Below are 18676 nucleotides of genomic sequence, written 5' to 3' on the forward strand. Positions count from 1 at the left end.
TAGCAATAACAACACGTTCACCTTTCAACTGAGTTGCCACCTAATCTGTCAACTTCTCATTGAATCCTACTTCACTCACCCTTTTGCATAAATCCAAGCAATTCACATCTTCAAAGCGTTGTTTGATAAAGGAAGATGACTTGATTTCTCTGCAATTGTATGGCTCATACCTGAGGATTTTCCATCCCTTGTGATGTTGCTTCCTCTTTGGTGAAGATTATGCTTCCATGATGATAGAAACCTTTTGAAAAACTAAATTTTTTCACTTTTGAAAATAGAGTCACCATTAAGGATAAAACTTGAGATATGTTTTCACTTTCCTGAGCACTAGAACTTCTTCTTCTAGAGGTTTTCAAACTGAACGCATGATGAATTTGTGATAAATCAACAAATTAATGTCAAAGAGCTTCTTGTCATGCTCTATTCACTGCTCGATTTATTCATGATTGATGGACCTTGGAAACCCTAGCGACCTAATGGATGATTTGAAACTGAATGAAATGATGATGATGACTAACTTTCTTTTATTATGACACCTTCATAGAAATGTGATAGGTCATCAGCATGAGTGAATTTTCAAAAGATTGAACTCATTTATAGAGTGACCAAAGAGTGACCAAATTTTACTATGTAAACTTAGTGACATGAAAAATTTGATTTTGATAGTCATGAGAAGCTTAATAAAAGCACATTTGATCCAAGTGACAGACTAACAAGACTAACACTAATAGATCCATCATTAAGAAGCTAGATGGTTGAGTGTAAGGCAAGAAGATATGAGAGAAGACACGGGAGGTAGAGCTCCCATAGCACATGTACACACAAAACTTGGGTTGCTAATGCATGTGCATATATATAATAAATGGAGGAGGCCAAAGACTAGTTTTGATGCATGGAGAAGCCAACACAGTGACAAAATTTAGGTATAGTGAGCATATCTAAATCTGTTGCAGAACTAAGTAGATTGCTATAACATAGATATTAGTTTGCAGAGTAGAGTTTGTGTGGTGGATATGGATAATAATTTATGTTGTTAATTGATCATGGCATTAGTGATTTGATGGTTGTATTGGAACCATTGTTTTCTTTTGTAGAGAGAATCTGTTTGGTGGTATTTTTTATGTTGATATGCATAGGGTGTTGTTGCTAAGAGTATGAATGTAGAGCTGAATCAGAGTTGAGTAGAGAGTCTCAAATCTCATATGAAAATAGATGAAATGAGGTATGCATAGAGCACTGGATAAATGAATTCATGAGCATGGAGAATGAATTTCAAAGCTTCAGTGAAAAAAATACATTCTCCATCTAATCAGACTTGGATAGTCCAATTGGGGTTGACAAAGGATTGTCGATCGTGGTGGCATTCAACGGATGGTAGTTCATAGATCTGTTTGAGAACATAGTCTTCCAAGATGATAACTAGAATCGAGTCTCCTAGATTATCAAAGTGAGTTGATTGTATTGAGGTCAAGTCTCCTGACTAATGGGAGTTTGTCATCTATGTAAAATAGATGATTTTTCTTAATAGAAGATTCATAGAAACACAACAACGATAACGGTGTTTTTTTTCCTGGTGAAGTTTTTTCCACCAGAAATACTTGTGTCTCATGTGGTGATACTTTCTTGTGTTTTTGTTCATGGTTATGTTTCTCATATGGTTTACTTGTTGGTTATGATTTATGAATAGATATGAAAATGTTTAATGAGTTACTATTGATTAGTGTGTGTGATTCAATTAAGGTAGATAAAAGAAAAAAATTGTGAATAAGTCACACTACTGATTCACCTCCCCTCCTAGTAGTACTCAAAGGTTTCCAACAATTGGTATTAGAGCAGGGCTCTTGGTTGCAACTTGATTGTTGTAGAGTAGATCTGGGATTTGTTGTGAGAAATTCTGAATTTTTTTAGAATGGATTCAAAAGGAATTTTTGTCCTCATGGCTACAAATTACAAGGTATGGAGAAATAATATTAAATCTCAATTATTGTCTAGTGGATCTAGTATTTGGAGATTAGTATGTGAAGATTATGGAAAGGATCCAATTTTACATAAATTTTAATGGATAATCTACATGAATCTTCATGATAATGATATGAAGAGGCTAGTAGGTTTGAAATGCGCTAAACAAATGTGGGACAATCTAGAATCCATATTTGGAAATGGTACCAACAACAATAAGGAAAATGAGAAAAAGAGCAAGAAGAAGAATAATAAAAAGAAGAAGGGCCTACAAAAACAAGAATCTCAACCACAAGAGTCTCATTATTCTAGTGCACATGATTCAGTTGATGATGAGAAGAAACCAAAAGATCCTAAATCCGAAGATATAAATAGTAATTATTTTTTGTTAAGTTATAATTTTGATGAATAAGATTTTGATCATGCAAAAATTCCTAGTGAAGATAAGAATGATATTAAGGGTCTTAGAGCTGAGATTTATAGACTAACAATTGCATGCAAGGATCAATAAAAAATATTGCAAATATGTGATGATAAGGTGGGCAATCTCAAGGAAGATATTGTTAGCTTAAAGATTAAATTCACATAATAATAAAAAAATTGAGGAAGGTGTGACGAAGAAATACTAAGAAAGGCAAAATGAATGTGAGAGATTAGAATCTAAAGGGGTATCCTTGAGAAAGGCGTGGAAGATGGAGAAGGGCACTGTGGCATTGGATAGTTTTCTTGAGATCCAAAGAGAACCATTGGATAAATTTGGTCTTAGATTTAAAAAGGGTGAGTCTAGTTTGCATGCAAGTAAAAACTCGAAAGTTTTACAAAAAGAAGATGTAGAAAATAATACCAATAGCAAAAGTACAAACCAAAGAAACAAGAATCAGAACCACCAATAGACCAAGTAGCAAAACCAACAACAATTGAAAAGAAAACCTCAAGGAGAACCTATATTTAGAATATCCTTTGCTCCAAGAGAGGATCGTGGTAGTTTTGTAAAATTTCACTGGAACCAAATTCCTTTTGTTCCTTTCGTGGATCAGGTAGAACGTTACAACTGTAAAAATATTGGCATGTTGCAAGTAACTACAAGAGAAGAACATTTAGATCAAATCAATGGAGCCTGCAACAATATCAACAACCAAGAAGATTGCCCATCAAGTATAATCATGATATTTATGGTTATTATTATTCATGTAACCTGTCTGGCCATAACACATCTCATTGCAGATCGAACCGATGGAGGAGAAGAACATTGCATGCAAGGTATAGAGTTGAGTGCTACACATGTCATAACTTTGGTCATATGGCAAGAGATTGTTTTCTTCCCCATTACTCAAGGAAAAAACTGAGAGGACAACAAAAACATAGAGCTCCTAGTAGAAAAATAGTGGTGGAAGAAAAGAAACAGCCAAAGATCGTATGGAGAAAGAAGGAGAAACAACTCTTCAAATAGTGAAGAAGTAGTACCAAAAATAGATCAATCAGCAAAATTACGAACCAAAGAAACAATAAGTAGAACCAACAACAGATCAAGAAACAAAATCAACAATAATTGAAAAGAAAACCTCAAAAGTCACCTACATTTAGAATATCCCTTGCTCCAAGAGAGGATCATGGCAGCTTTGTAAAATTTCAAAGGAACCAAATTACTTTCGTTCCTTTCATGCATAAGGTAGAATGCTACAACTCTCACAAATTTATGCATGCTGCAACTAACCACGGGAGCAGAATGTCTAGATAAAATCAAGAGAGCTTGTAACAATATCAACAACCAAGAAGATTGGCCATCATGTATAATCGTGATTTTTATCATTATTTCTTTTCATGTAACGTTTTTGGCCATAAGGCATCTAATTACATATCTAACCAATGGAGGAGAAGAACATTGCATGCAAGTATAGATCTGGCATGAACGATAGGATAATTAATCCTCTTGCTTCGTATCTTGGCCATGTTAAATGCTACACATTTCATAACATTGGTCATATCGAAAGAGACTATTTGTTTCCCCATTACTCAAGGAAAAACTTGAAAGAACAAAGAAAACACTGAGAGCTCCTAGTACAAATCTAGTGGTGGAAGAAAAGAAGAAGCCAAAGACGATATGGGGAAAGAAGGAGAAACAACTCTTCAAGTATTGAAGAGAAACTGTTCATGTAGTGGCTGATTATTTCATACATACCTGTAGAGAAATGTATATGATTATGAGACTAGCATAGTCTCAAGGGGAGAGTATGGTAGAGTATGACATGTTGAGGAGTACTACAAGCATGATTTTTTATCTAGTTCAAACATCCATTTTCATATCAGTATGATACTGTACCCATGAGGTATGATGTCAAGGGGAGGAATATTAGTTGGATAAATACATGAAGTAGAATTGGAAACATTCATCAAGAAAGAGGCTTACGAGGAACAAACATAGGACAGAAGTGAGCCACAAATCATTACTAATGCTACCCATGGCTTGACACAGAGTATTATAACACATGATAAAAGAACATGGGGAGCATTACTCTATTTCTGATGTTTTTGTCGAGGTTTTGGATATGTCTCAATTGTTAATTATGGAGTATCAAGTCTTGTTCTTCATGTTGTTATTCATTTTCACTCATATATTCTTTGCAAATGATGTATTTATTTTTTATGATTGGAAAATATATGTATATCAGCCTAGTTACAACCGTTTTTTATCATCTTCAACTACCCTAGCATGAGGACATGTGGAAATGACATGCATATGAGACTTCAGACTTAGACCAACAATATGTAGGTTGTTATATGTAGCTTGTTGCAACCATTTACCTTTTATTGTTTCATATTTATGTATTGGTTGAGAGTCATGTCAATAGTATGTTGAGTCATCATGGTATTAGGCATGTCATGGGGGAGTTTCGTGGATTTACCTTACAACCACATGTACGATCTAATGTTGACTTAAAAATCATGTATTTCAGTCATTGGTCTGTAGGATATTATGATAGCAACTATGCATTTCATTGATAAATCCATGTTAAATGCTCATGATGCTATGTACTTGTATTGTATTTGTCATTGGTTATCTATTCATGAGTCATGAGGTCATGTATGAGGTCTTATGTCACTGCTACAACCATGTATGTACAATGTTATATGTCATTCAGTCATGGTCATGTGGAGACTTGGTCCATATGGTGCTTCTATGTGTTAAAATGAAGCATTGTTTACAGCAAAAGCGTTGCATTACAAGTTGGAGCTGATTTAGGAGAAGGAAAATGTTCAGGGGGAGAATTTTATGTTCCTATTTCTTCAACCATAAATTGTTGGAATTATGATCCGTTTGGAGGTTTTCATATTGTGCCTCAAGCTATGATTTGACTATTGGGATTATTGGCCTCATGCTATGAGCTTAGATGTTTTTGAGCATTTGGAGATGGTTGATATACTTGTGTTAGTGCTATGTAGTTGTGGTGAAGATTGTGTGTGGTGCCTCATGTGTATGTTGCATATTATTTCATATTATGTGATGCTTCTCATTGATGCTATGTGATTTTGTTTTCTGCTATGGAGAGTCAGGTTGGGGCCTTATATGATTGATGTTTCTTATGATTTGCATATGTTGGCATATTGACGTGTGATGTTAGAGGTTGTTGGTGATATGCTGCTCTAAATGTAGATTGGTTATATACGTTTATTTTTGCTACTAGTATGAGAGATATAGATGTTGGTTAATGTACATTATTTTTTATCCATGTGGAGGTCACCTGATTCAATACTTGTACCTATTTTCTTCTGGCCTCATCATATGGAGTCTACCCTTTTCCATCGATGTTAAAAGGGAAGTGATATAAGAGGAGTTTGATTTGGAGGTTGCATTGTTTCCATCAATGCCAAAGGGGGAGATTGTTGGAACTATGGTTGGTGTAGTTGTCGCTGGTGTGTGCTGACATTGATATTAACATTGTAGCATGTATTCCAGGTGTTAAGTCATGCATATGTTGTATGGTTTTAGCTAGTTGTGTTGACATTGGCTATTTTAGCCTCTTGATGATGTAGCTTATTGGGAGTATGGTCTTCATGGAAGAGCTGTCTTTTATTGGCATGTGATTCATCCATGATTTCATGCTTTTTCTCATGGATATGACTTATTGCAGTGATGTTTTTCCCTTATGATGATGATGGAGATGTATTTTAGGTTTGTATAGAGATGTTGCAGTTGCTAGAGGTGAGTTGTTAGCATGGTATCGACTTTTTGGAGACCCTAACATGTTGATTAGTTATATAGAGTTGGAGGCATTGAGATGATGAATTAGAGCCTTCATATGACCATGATCAAATGGTTTATTCATTCTACTGGATTAGGAGGTGATTTCAGGTACTCAAAGAATGATTCTGGAAGTTTTGGAGCAATGTTGACAACATTTTGGGGGACAAACGTGGGTAACATAGTCTAGAAGCACATTGGGGGCATTATAACTCATGTTTCCTTCATTAGAAAGTTGTTAGTCCTGATATGAGCATTGTTCCCAAAGGTAGAAGGAGCTTTGCGTTGTCCAAACTATTTCCCTACATTCCTCACGCATAAGATGTTTTCGAGGGTTCGAAACAATGGTAATTGCCCATGGTATGAGTTGGAATCTCCTATTGACTTAGAATAAAACTTAGATAAGTGTTTAGAGTGTGAATACATTGATGATATGAGTAGTGGAGATGGTGGAGAATTTTTATTAAGTAGAGGATAAAAGCCACCATTCAAAGGTTAGATGGTTGAGTGTAGGGCGAGCAGATGTGAGTGCAGACAGAGGAGGTCGAGCTCCCACAACAAATGTGCACACAGAGGCTGAATTACTAGTGTATGTGCATATACAGAGGAAACAACAGAGGTTAGAGACTAGTGTTGATGCATGGAGAAACCAACACAGTGACAAAGTTTTAATGGAGTGAGCAGATATGAAGCTAATGAATAACTAAGTATATTTATGTAACAAAAATAAAAATTTGTAGAGAAGAGTTTGTGTGGAGGATATAGAGAAGATTTTATGTTGTTAGTTGATCACAAAATTAGTGATTTTATGGTTGTATTGGAGCCACTATTTTATTATTTAGAGATCATCCTTTTTGGTGGTGCTTTTCATGTTAATTCACATAGGGTCTTTCCACTAAGAGTGTGAATGCAAATATGAATTTGAGTTGACCAAAGAGTCTAGGATCTAGTATGAAAATAAAATAAACAAGTTTTTCATATATTAGAGTAGTGAATTCGTGATAGTGGAGCAATTATTTCGATTCTTTAGTGAAAGGAACAATTTTCCCATCCAATAAGAGTTGGATAGTCCAATCAAAGTTGGGCAAGTATCGTTGATCATGGAAGCCTTCAACAGATAGTAGTTCATAGATTCATGTGAGAATATAGTGTTTTGATATGATCAGCAGAATCAAGTCCCTTGGTTGGTCGGAGTCAATTGATTATAGTGAGGCCGAGTCTCGAGACTGATGGGAGTCACTCATCTATGTAAAAGGCATCATTTCTTTTAATAGAAGATTGAGAGCAGTGCAGTAATAACGAGGGTGAATTTTTTTCTCGGTGAAGGGTTTTCCACCAAAATTACTTGTGTCTCATGTGTTGATACTTTCTTATGTTTATTTTCATGGTTATGTTGCTCATATGGTTTACTTGCTTATTATGATTTATGCATAGATCTCCAAAGTTTAATGAGTTTCTACTAATTAGTGTGTGTGATTCAGTTAAAGTAAATAAATGGAAAAATTTGTGAATAAGTCATAATATTGATTCACCCCCTCTCAGTAGTACTCAAAGTTTTCATGAGAGTGGAGTAGGGATTTGAAGTGTCAACAAAAGGAACAATTTATATATCAAATTAGAGTTGGATATTCCAATCAGAGTTGGGAGATGATCATTTATCATGGAAGAGTTCATTATATGATAGTCCATAGATCTGTGTGAGAACTTAGTGTTTCAAGTTGATTAGAAGAATCCAATCTCCTCGTTGATCAAAGTTAGCCAATTGTAGTGAGGTGAGGTCTCCAAATTTATGGGAGTCAGTCATTTATGTAAAAGATATCAATTTTCTTAATAGAATATTCATGGCAGTGCAATAATAGTGAGGGTGGGATTTTCCCCTGCGAAAGGTTTTCCACCAGAAATACTTGTATCTCATGTGTTAATACTTTCTTGTGTTTATGTTCATGGTTATGTTTTTCATTTGGTTTACTTGCTTCTTATGATTTACGCATAAATATCCAAAGTTTAATGAGTTGTTTCTAATTAATGTGTGTGATTCAGTTAAAGTAAATAAATGGAAAAAATTGTGAATAAAGCACAGTATTGATTCACTCCCCCCACTGAGTAGTACTCAAAGGTCTCTGATGGCCAAGGCTTGCCTAGCCTACTATATCCTATCCTAGCCTTCTATAACCAAGTCTAGCCTACTCCAACCTAGCCTATCCTAGCATAGCCTAGCCTCCTCAAACATAGCCTATCCTAACATATCCTAGCCTACTCTCACCTAGCCTAGCCTGCTCTAACCTAGTCTGGCCTACTCTAGCCTAGCTTAGCATACAATATGCTAGCTTAGCCTACTCTAACCTAAGCTAGCCTAGCCTACTCTAGCATAACATAGCTTAGCCTACTCTAGTGTAGCTTTCTATCGCCTAGCCTATCCTAGCCTAGCCTACTCTAACCTAGCCTACTCTCGCCTAGCCTACCCTACCCTAACATAGCATATTATAGCCTAGCCTATTATAGCCTAGCCTAGACTACTCTAACCTAGTCTAGTATACACCAACCTAGCCTAGCCTACCATAGCCTAAACTACTCTAGCCTAGCCTAGCCTAGTCTAGTCTACTCTAGCCTAACCTACTATAATGTAGCTTAGCCTACTGTCACGTAGCTTAGCCTACTCTGGCATACCCTAGCCTAGCCTACTTTAACATAGCCTACCTAGCCTAGGCCTAGCCTAGCCTACTCTAACCTACTTTCGCCTATCCTAAACTATCTTGGCCAACTCTATCTTACTCTAGCCTACCTATCCTAGACTATCCTAGCCAACTCTATCTTACTCTAGCCTAGCCTAGCATACTCTAGCCTAGTCCAACCTAGCCTAACCTAACCTAGCCTATCTTATTCTAGCCTACCTCATTCTATCCTAGCCTAGCCTACCTTAACGTACTATAGCCTATATTACCATACTCTTACCTAGCATAATCTATCTTAGTCTAGCTTACTCTAGCCTAGCCTACTCTACTCTAGCCTAATAGCCTACTCTAGCATAGTATACTACTCTAACCTAGCCTACTTTAGCCTACTATATCCTAGACTAGCCTAGCCTAGCCTAACCTATCCTATTGTGTCCTAGCCTAGCCTAGCCTACTCTAGCCTACACTACTCTAGCCTAGCCTTACCTATCCTACTCTAACCTAGCCTAGCATAACCTAGCATACCATAACCTAGCCTAACTTACTCTGACCTCACCTAGCCTAGCTTAACCTTGGTTGGCCTCGCCTAATGCACCCTTCTCTAGCATAGTCTAGCCTATTCCAACCATTCTTAGCATGGGCTAGCCTATCCTAGCCTAGCCTACTATAATGTAGGTTAACCTACTATAATGAAGGCTAGCCTACTCTCGCCTAACCTATCATAGCCTAGCCTACTTTAGCTTAGCCTAGCATAGCCTAGTCTACTCTAGTGTACCCTAGTCTACTCTAGCCTAGCCTAGCCTACTTTAGCCTTGCCTAGCATACTTTAGCCTAACCTAGCCTAGCCTAACCTAGCCTATCCTAACCTAGACGAGCCTAACTTAGACTAGCCTAACTTAGCCTACTCTAACATAACGTAGCCTACTCTAATGTAACCTACTCTACTCTAGCGTAACTTAGTCTACTCTAGTGTAACTTAGCCTACTCTAGCATAACCTAGCCTACTCTAGCGTAACTTAACCTACTCTAGCATAACCTAGCCTACTCTAGCCTAATATATCCTAGACTAGCTTAGCCTACCCTAACCTATCCTATTGTATCCTAGCCCAGCCTATTGTAGCATAGCCTAGCCTAGTTTAACCTACACTACTGTAGCCTAGCATAGTCTAGCCTAGCTTACCCTACTCTGCCTTAGCCTAGCCTAGCTTATTCTAGCCTAGCTTTACCTATCCTACTCTAACCTAGCCTACCCTACTCTGACGTCACCTAGCCTAGCTTAGCCTAGCTTGGTCTAACCTAATGTACCCTTCTCTAGCCTAGTCTAGCCCACTCCAACTATTCCTAGCATGGACTAGCCTAGCCTAGCCTAGCCCACTATAATATAGGCTAACCTACTATAATGTAGGCTAGCCTACTCTCGCCTATCCTATCATAGGCTAGCCTACTGTACCTTACCCTAACCTACTCTAGCCTAACCTAGCCTAGCTTACTCTAGCCTACCCTACCCTACACTAGAATAGCCTAGCCTTCTTTAGACTACTTTAGCTTAGCCTAGCATAACTTAGTCTACTCTAGCCTAGCCTAGCCTAGTTTAGCCTAGCCTAGCCCATTATATCCTACCCTATCCTAGCCTAACCCATTATACCATAGCGTAGCCTAGCCTAGCATATTATACACTAGTGTAGCCTAGCTTAGCCTATTATACACTATTCTAGCCTACTCTATCCTAGCCTAGCCTAGCCTAGCCTACTATAGCCTACCCTACCCTACCCTACTCTAGCCCCACCTCGCCTAGCCTACTCTAGCCTACCGTAGCCTACCCTACTCTAGCCTTGCCTAGCCTACTCTAGCCTAACTTAGCTTAGCTACTCTACCTTACTCTAGCCTAGCCTAGCCCATTATACCCTACCCTACCCTAGCCCATTATACCCTAACCTAGCTTAGACTATCCTAACCTAACCTACTGTAGCCTAGGCTACTCTATCCTAGCCTACCCTAGCCTATTCTAGCCTAGCATACTCATTCCTAGCCTAGCCTACTCTACCCTACTCTATCTTAGCCTAGCCTAGTATACGCTAGCCTCACCTAGCCTAACCTATCCTACTCTATCCTAGCCTAACCTAGCCTACTCTAGCCTAGCCTAGCCTACTCTACCCTACTCTCCCCTAGCCTAGCCGAGTATACCCTAGCCTAACCTAGCCTAACCTAGGCTACTCTAGCCTAACCTAACCTAGCCTACTCTAGCCTAGCCTAACCTAACCTACTCTAGCCTAGCCTAGCCTACTCTACTCTAGCGTAGCATAACCTAGCCTACTCTATCCTAGCCTAGCCTAGCCTACTCTATCCTAGCCTAGCCTAGCCTACTCTACCCTAACTTAGCTTAGCCTACTCTATGCTACTCTAGCCTACTTTAACATAGCCTACTCTAGCCTAGCCTACTCTAGCCTTGTTACACTAAAAAATGTCACCATGGCTATTTACAGTTGGTTGTCTCAAGCCTTGCCTGTGGGTACGCACCTATTGTTCATAAGATCTGCATCCAAGGACGCTCTGTATCTAAAGGGGCAGGTGCGTCCCTCTGAAAAGGTTAAAATGCGCAAGTTTTATCTTCAAAAACTTACTTGTGGTCATTTCTAGAGCATTCTAGAAGGTTGTTTGATGTGTATTGAGCGCCTCCAGATGGTTCATGCACTCCTATCAAAGAGGAACTTATCCCATCAATAAGGGAGTGATCCCATCCAAAGAGGGGACTATCCCATTGATGGTGGACCTGATTAACTTCCTCTTGAGCACTATAAAAAGAGGCATTGGGCCAGAAGGAAAGAAGGTTAAAAGCTATAGATTTCTAAGGGTAAATGCTGCGGGAATTAGGACTCCCATTTAGAAGCTTGTGAGGAGAGATTGTCATCTTTACTTGTTCTATTTGGAAGTGGGTGAGCTTTGTCAAAGTAGAGGAAGACTCTTGTGGACCCTGGAAGGAGCTTGCACAACACCAAGGCTCAGGTTGTAATGGTAACTTTTGATTACCTTTAATGCAAATTGGTCCATTCTTCTCAATAACTTGTTGTTTATGGGTTATTTCATGTACTCCTTGGTCTATGTGTTGAATATGCTTTGTTTTATGTTATAATCAGGTGTTATTTAATTGTTTGAATGTTGGTGATTACAGGTTTTGGAGAAAAGGAGGAGCTCATCCATATCAACAAAGCTTGGACTTCTATAACAGCGTTTGGACAAAGGTAAGAACGAAACACTTGATTTCTCATATCATAATGTATGTTTAGAGAAGGATAGCTCCAGTTTGTTTTGTTTGTCATTAGAATGTCTTAGACTTCTAGGAAGGTCAGTTGTGTCCGCATCCTTGACTGATTCCTTGTGACAAATTGGCGACTCCACTGGGGATCGAACCCAAGCCTACTTTAGCGTAGCCTACTTTATCCTAGCCTACTCTAGCCGACTTAATCCTAGCCTACCCTAGTCTACACTAGCCTACCCTAGCCTACTTTATCCTAGCCTACCCTAGTCTACACTAGCCTACCCTAGCCTACTTTATCCTATCCTAGCTTGGCCTACTCTAGCCTACTTTATCCTAGCCCACCCTAGTCTACACTAGCCTACCCTAGCCTACTTTATCCTAGCCTACCCTAGTCTACACTAGCCTACCCTAGCCTAGTGTACTCTAGCCTAGCCTAGCCTACACTAACGTGGCCTACTCTAGCCTAGCTTACTCTATCCTAGCCTAACCTAGCCTACTCTAGCCTAGCCTAGTTTATCCTAGCTTAACCTAGCCTAGTTTAACGTAGTTTAGCCTAGCCTACTCTATCCTAGCTTACTCTCACCTAGCCTAAACTAGCCTACTCTAGCCTAGCCTAGCTTAGCCTACTCTCGCCTTGCCTAGCCTAGCCTACTCTACAGTAACTTAGCTTGGCCTACTCTACCCTACTCTAGCCTAGCCTAACCCAGTTTCGCCTACTTTAGCCTATCCTAGCCTAACCTAGCCTACTCTATCCTAGCCTACTCTCACCTAGCCTAGCCTGGCCTACTCTACACTAACTTATGTTAGCCTACTCTACCCTACTGTAGCCTAGCCTAGCCTACACTAGCCTAGACTAGCCTACTCTACCCTAACTTAGCTTAGCCTACTCTACCCTACTCTAGTCTACCCTAGCCTACTCTAGCCTAACCTAGCCTAGTATATGCTATCCTCCCCTAGCCTAACCTAGCCTAATCTCGCGTAGCCTATCCTATTCTACTCTAGCGTAGCCGAGCCTACTCTACCCTAACTTAGCTTAGCCTAACATTACGCTACTCTACCCTATCCTAGCCTACTCTAGCCTACTTTAGTCGAACCTAGCCTAGTATACGCTATCCTAGCCTACCCTAACCTAGCCTACTCTAGCCTAGCCTACTCTATCCTAAACTCACCTAGCCCAGTCTAGACTACTCCACCCTAACTTAGCTTAGCCTACTCTAGCCTAGCCTAGCCTAGCCTAGTCTACTTCAACCCAACCTAGCCTAACATAGCCTACTCTAGCCTAGCGTAGCCTACTCTATCCTACCCTACTGTAGTTTAGCCCAGCTTAGCCTAACCTAGCTTAGCCTAACTTAGCTTAGCTTACTCTCGCCTAGCCTAGCCTAGCCTAGTCTACTTCAACCCAACCTAGCCTAACGTAGCCTACTCTAGCCTAGCGTAGCCTACTCAATCCTACCCTAGTGTAGTTTAGCCCACCTTAGCCTAATCTAACCTACTCTAGCCTAGCCTAGCCAAACCTAAGCTATCCTAGCCTACTCTAGCCTATCCTTGCCTAGCCTACTCTAGCATAGCCTAGACTAACCTACTCTAGCTTGGCCTAGCCTAGCCTAGCCTGATCGATCCTACTCTAGCCTAGCTTAGCCTAGGCTACTCTACCCTATCTTAGCTTAGCCTACTTTACCCTACTATAGCCTAACCTAGCCTACTCTAGCTTACTTTAGCCAAGCCTAGCCTAGCCAAGCCTAGCATAACCGAGCCTACTCTAGCATAGCCTACTCTGTCCTAGACTACGGTACTCGAGCCTAACCTAATTTAGCCTAGCTTAGCATAGCCTAGCCTAACCTACTCTAGCCTAGCTTAGCATACTCTAGTCTAGCCTAATGTAGCTTATGGCCTAGCTTACTCTAGCCTAGCCTAGCCTAGCTTAGCCTAGTCTAGCCTAGTGACTTACTCTAGCCTAATCGAGATTAGCCTAGTGTGTTATCCTATCCTAAGTTAGTCTAACCTACTCTACCCTATTAAATTTATAAGAGTTTATCTATATACATATTGTAGTTGAGACAATTAATCAAACATGCATTCAAAATAAGTCCTAAAAAACATATGCATTACAATTTTATTTTATAATATAAATTTAAGTATAAAAATAGTGTCATTTTAGATTATAAAGTTCAAACAAATTTTCATTATACATTTTTGTTTGATTAAATTCTATCTAAATTTATAAAATTTATATATAGATTAGTTAACACATTTAATAAGACATTCAAAATCACTCATAGAATTTAATTTTATCATGTAAATTTAAATATTAGGTAAATTCAAACAAAGCTTTTATCACCTTTTAAACAAATACACCATGTTACATCATTAATAAAATATAATTTAAAATTTAATAGCATTAATTATCTAAATTTTAAAATTATTTAAAAATATAAATTATTAATAAAATAAAATATAAAATTTAATAACATTAATTATCTAAATTTTAAAATTATTTAAAAAAAAAATAAACTAAATAATTTTAATTAAAAAAAATCATTTAGAAATTATTAAAATATATAATATTAATATAAGATTAACATAAAAAAGATTTAACATAAATTTTATATATAATAAAAACAAAACATAGCATACAAATTTACAAGATATTAATAAACAACCTATTTCCACAAATAAAAGCTGAATTCGGAGTCCTTTCGATAAAACCACATCGTTCTAATCATACCGCATCTTTTCAGAAATTAGAGAAAGAAATCCATGAAAAATGGATTTTGAAAGCTACAGTACACATAGTTACACAGTTGAGAAACCAAAGTCTAAACACATTGATAGGTATAAACGTTCATGCAAATGAAACTACAATAATTTGTTCCAAAAGGCAACTCACAGTCATTTTAATAAAACCATTTAATAGGAACCCAAACTGTTACAATTAGGGTTAATTTTAAGAAAAGCGTAATTCAATTTATTTATTTTTACAAAACCATTTACTATAAAACAACATCATTCTAAAAATGAGGATTAATTATAAAAGAAGGGCAGCCGTGGAAAATAGATTTTGAGAGCCACGCCAATTAAATTTTATAACTCACACCAAACTGCATAGCGGAGAAGCTAATTTTATAACTCACGGAAACAATACACAGTGTAGAAACTAAAGATACGCCCATTGGAAAACATGCTGCTGAAACTACGACGATTAATGGGAAACCACAATGATTTAATAAGCGCGCCATGTATAGATGGAATAGTAAGGAAAGAATGGATGGATGGGATAATTTGAACAATAAGCTATTGATCGATTGATAACCAATAAAAAATACTCTCCTAAAATTGAAAGAAAATTAACCTAAAGAAAATTCATAAGAAGTCTTCATTTCGATCATTACAGGGTTGAAGAAATTAACAGAATGATAGGAATAGGGTTTGAATGATAGGAATAGGGTTTGTTTTGAAAGAAGAAATTAGAGGAAATGTACCTGTATTTGAAGCCCTCCTAGTTATTGACGAGGGTCATTGAGTAAAACATAGCATGCTTTTTAATTCGATGTTCCTATTCATCACAACAATAAAACAAAAATTAATCGAAGCAATCTCTTCAATATTTTTCAAAGAAATAAAAGGAATGCCATGCATGAAAGTTTTGATATACACGGACATACATTGCAATGGCTGAAATGAATTAAAAAGAAACTACGACTTATGTGAAGATAGAGAAACGCAAAGTGCAAATGATAGAGAAACGCAAAGTGCAAATGAATTAAATGAATTAACATAATATGTACCTGACGACCTTTCCTTTGAAGCTGGAAAGTTGTTTGCGCCATCACTGGATGATCTGATTGCCTCTTCCCCTGTCACATACATACCAACGACTTGCATAGGCACAAACTCACTTATACGACGGACATGGCATAGCCACAGACTCACTCATATGACCGACTCGCACACACTCACAGACATAGACTTAGACTCTATTCCAGATCCCACACCCAACTACACAGTCCAACACAGACATATCTGATCAGATCAGAGGTCCATGAAAAAATAAATGAGAAATTCTGCAACCATCCATACATACATACATACATACATAAAACCATCCCTTAATTCTACGAATATATTACTTTATTAAAAAACGGTTAATTTCAACGGATATATTGCCTCTTTATTGAACCACTATGGAAAATTTCAAAATTTGTCTACCCAACCGTCCTAAAAAGGCAGAGAGAAAAGCTCGCATGATGCGATATTATAAATGTAACGCAAATGGAAAGTTCGAGGAAAACATTAAAATAAGAAATTTGAGGATCATGCAATATTTGACAAAGGCATTAAAATAGAGAAATTGAGGATCACGCCAAAATAGAGAAATTGAGGATCACGCCATATTTGGCCAAGGCACCATAATATCACTAATAAATTTAGTGATAAATTTAAGAATGTTCAAGATATAAGCACCATAAATTTTAGAGAATTTGAGGATCATGTAATATTTGACATTTCACAGGCATTAAAATAGAGAATCTGAGAACGTGAACGTTTTAATATAATGCTGTTTGACAACAAATAAACTCCATAATATTTGACAATCTTTTCGAAAATATGCGTTGTAATAACGTAACCGCTTTAATATAAGGCTGTTTGGCAACAAATAAACTCCATATATTTTAAACTATTTGACTAGTAATATGCACTGATTATATAATACAGTGATCTGTGGTGAGATTTTTGGGTTGGTGGGTGACATTTACAAGGTTAAGGTTCAAATTATATTGAGCATATTGTTCTGTTATGGTGTATGGTTCAACTATTAGAATTGATTTTAGGTCTTTTTTAAATTAGGTTTGGTAGTCAGATTCACCAATTTGTTAAAAGGAAAAAACACTGATTAAAGAAGTAGACTCCCCTTAGCTAAGTTTCTACTCTTGCCAAAATTATAAGAAATTAGTATACCTGGTTTGCAGGTCGCTGGAAGTACTCTTGGTGTTATAGTGACAGCTACTAGAATTTAATCCAGACTCTTCCTTAGATTAGATTTCACAGATTAAGTCTCACAGTTACAGTTATTGATTCACCAAATTGTTTAAAAAATAAATAAACAATAATTATATATAAACTATTTTTGAGCTGTCTACTAGTTTATTTTTGAGAAAATGATTTCATTTTATTTTTATATTTTTTAATAAAAAAATTACATATTTGATATATCAAAATTTATCTCCAAAATATCAATTTTAATTTATCATAAATATGTTGATGATCCCTATTCCACATAACACGTATCTGTAAAACAAATAAATTCAAATAACTTAAGAAAGATATCCCAAATAATTTGATAAATGAAAATATAATTTTACATGAAAAAAATAATTATTATAAATTAAAATAGTTAACAATATTGGTAAAAAATAAAAAGTTTAAAGTTTTATATAAGATGGTTTTATTTTTAAATTTGATTTTAATAAATAAGAAAATACAACAGATGTCTACTTGTTTTGGATAGATGGTGATTGAGTGCTCTATTAAGGTATTATTTAAACCTTGCCCTCATCAGGGTTATAGGACATGATGAAGATGTAGTCCCACTAAACTTTACATATATATATATATATATATATATATATATATATAAGAAATAAAATTTATTTTTTTACTTACAAAAAACATGTAATTTTATTCCAACTTTTGAAAAAAGAACAAAAGTATATTTTGTAGAGCAGGGAAAAAGCTAAAATTGGAAAATACAATGGAGAATATTGTGTGGTCTAAAATGTGGATGCAAATTAGAGTTTAATTTAATGTCAACCCAGGAAGGTAAACTTAGAAGTGATTATCTAAAATATATAGATCTAGAAAGATTCCTAATTTGTCCAAGATCTTAAACTCCCCTTACAGGAACATATTCATTAAGATCTCTTTCAATAACTAATCAAGCCTAGATCTAACAATTGTTTGAGAACTATGATTCCCTTACAAGAACATATTCTACAAGATCTCTTCCAAAATTAGATCATCTAATTAGAACTTAAAAGCGGAAATGAAGTAAACCTAGATCTAATCATTGTATGAGATCTTATGGTTCTATTACAAAAACACTTTCAAATAATATCCTTCCAATATCAGAACATTTAATAAAACTTGAAAGCTGAAATCAAACAAAAACATAAAGTAAATTATAAACAAATAAGCATGCAAGTGAGGCCATGCTTTTCTTTTCTTTTAATTTCGGTTCATGTTTTTTGCTTTTAAGTTTAAGCAGACAGAAAACGATCCCACGCTTTTCTTTTTTTTTAATTTCGATTCATGCCTTCTTGTTTTTAACTTTCTTTTAATCCCTGTGTTTTACCATGTCTCTATTAACATTGGTTTACTGTTACTTTTTCAAATTTAGACAAGAATCAGGGCGGAATCCGTTTATGGACAAGTCCGGAGAAGCCAAAATTTTGATAGGTTAAACCTGGAAATTTTGACCTGTTAGCTGTGGTCGTTGTATTAGTGAAATATGAACAGTGTTTTCATATTCAAATGAAATTAAACCCATTTATG

Source organism: Pinus tabuliformis, chromosome 7 (genome assembly GCF_031772625.1).
Source record: "Pinus tabuliformis cultivar Carrire ecotype Pingquan chromosome 7, CPIR1, whole genome shotgun sequence".
Lineage (NCBI taxonomy): Eukaryota > Viridiplantae > Streptophyta > Pinopsida > Pinales > Pinaceae > Pinus > Pinus tabuliformis.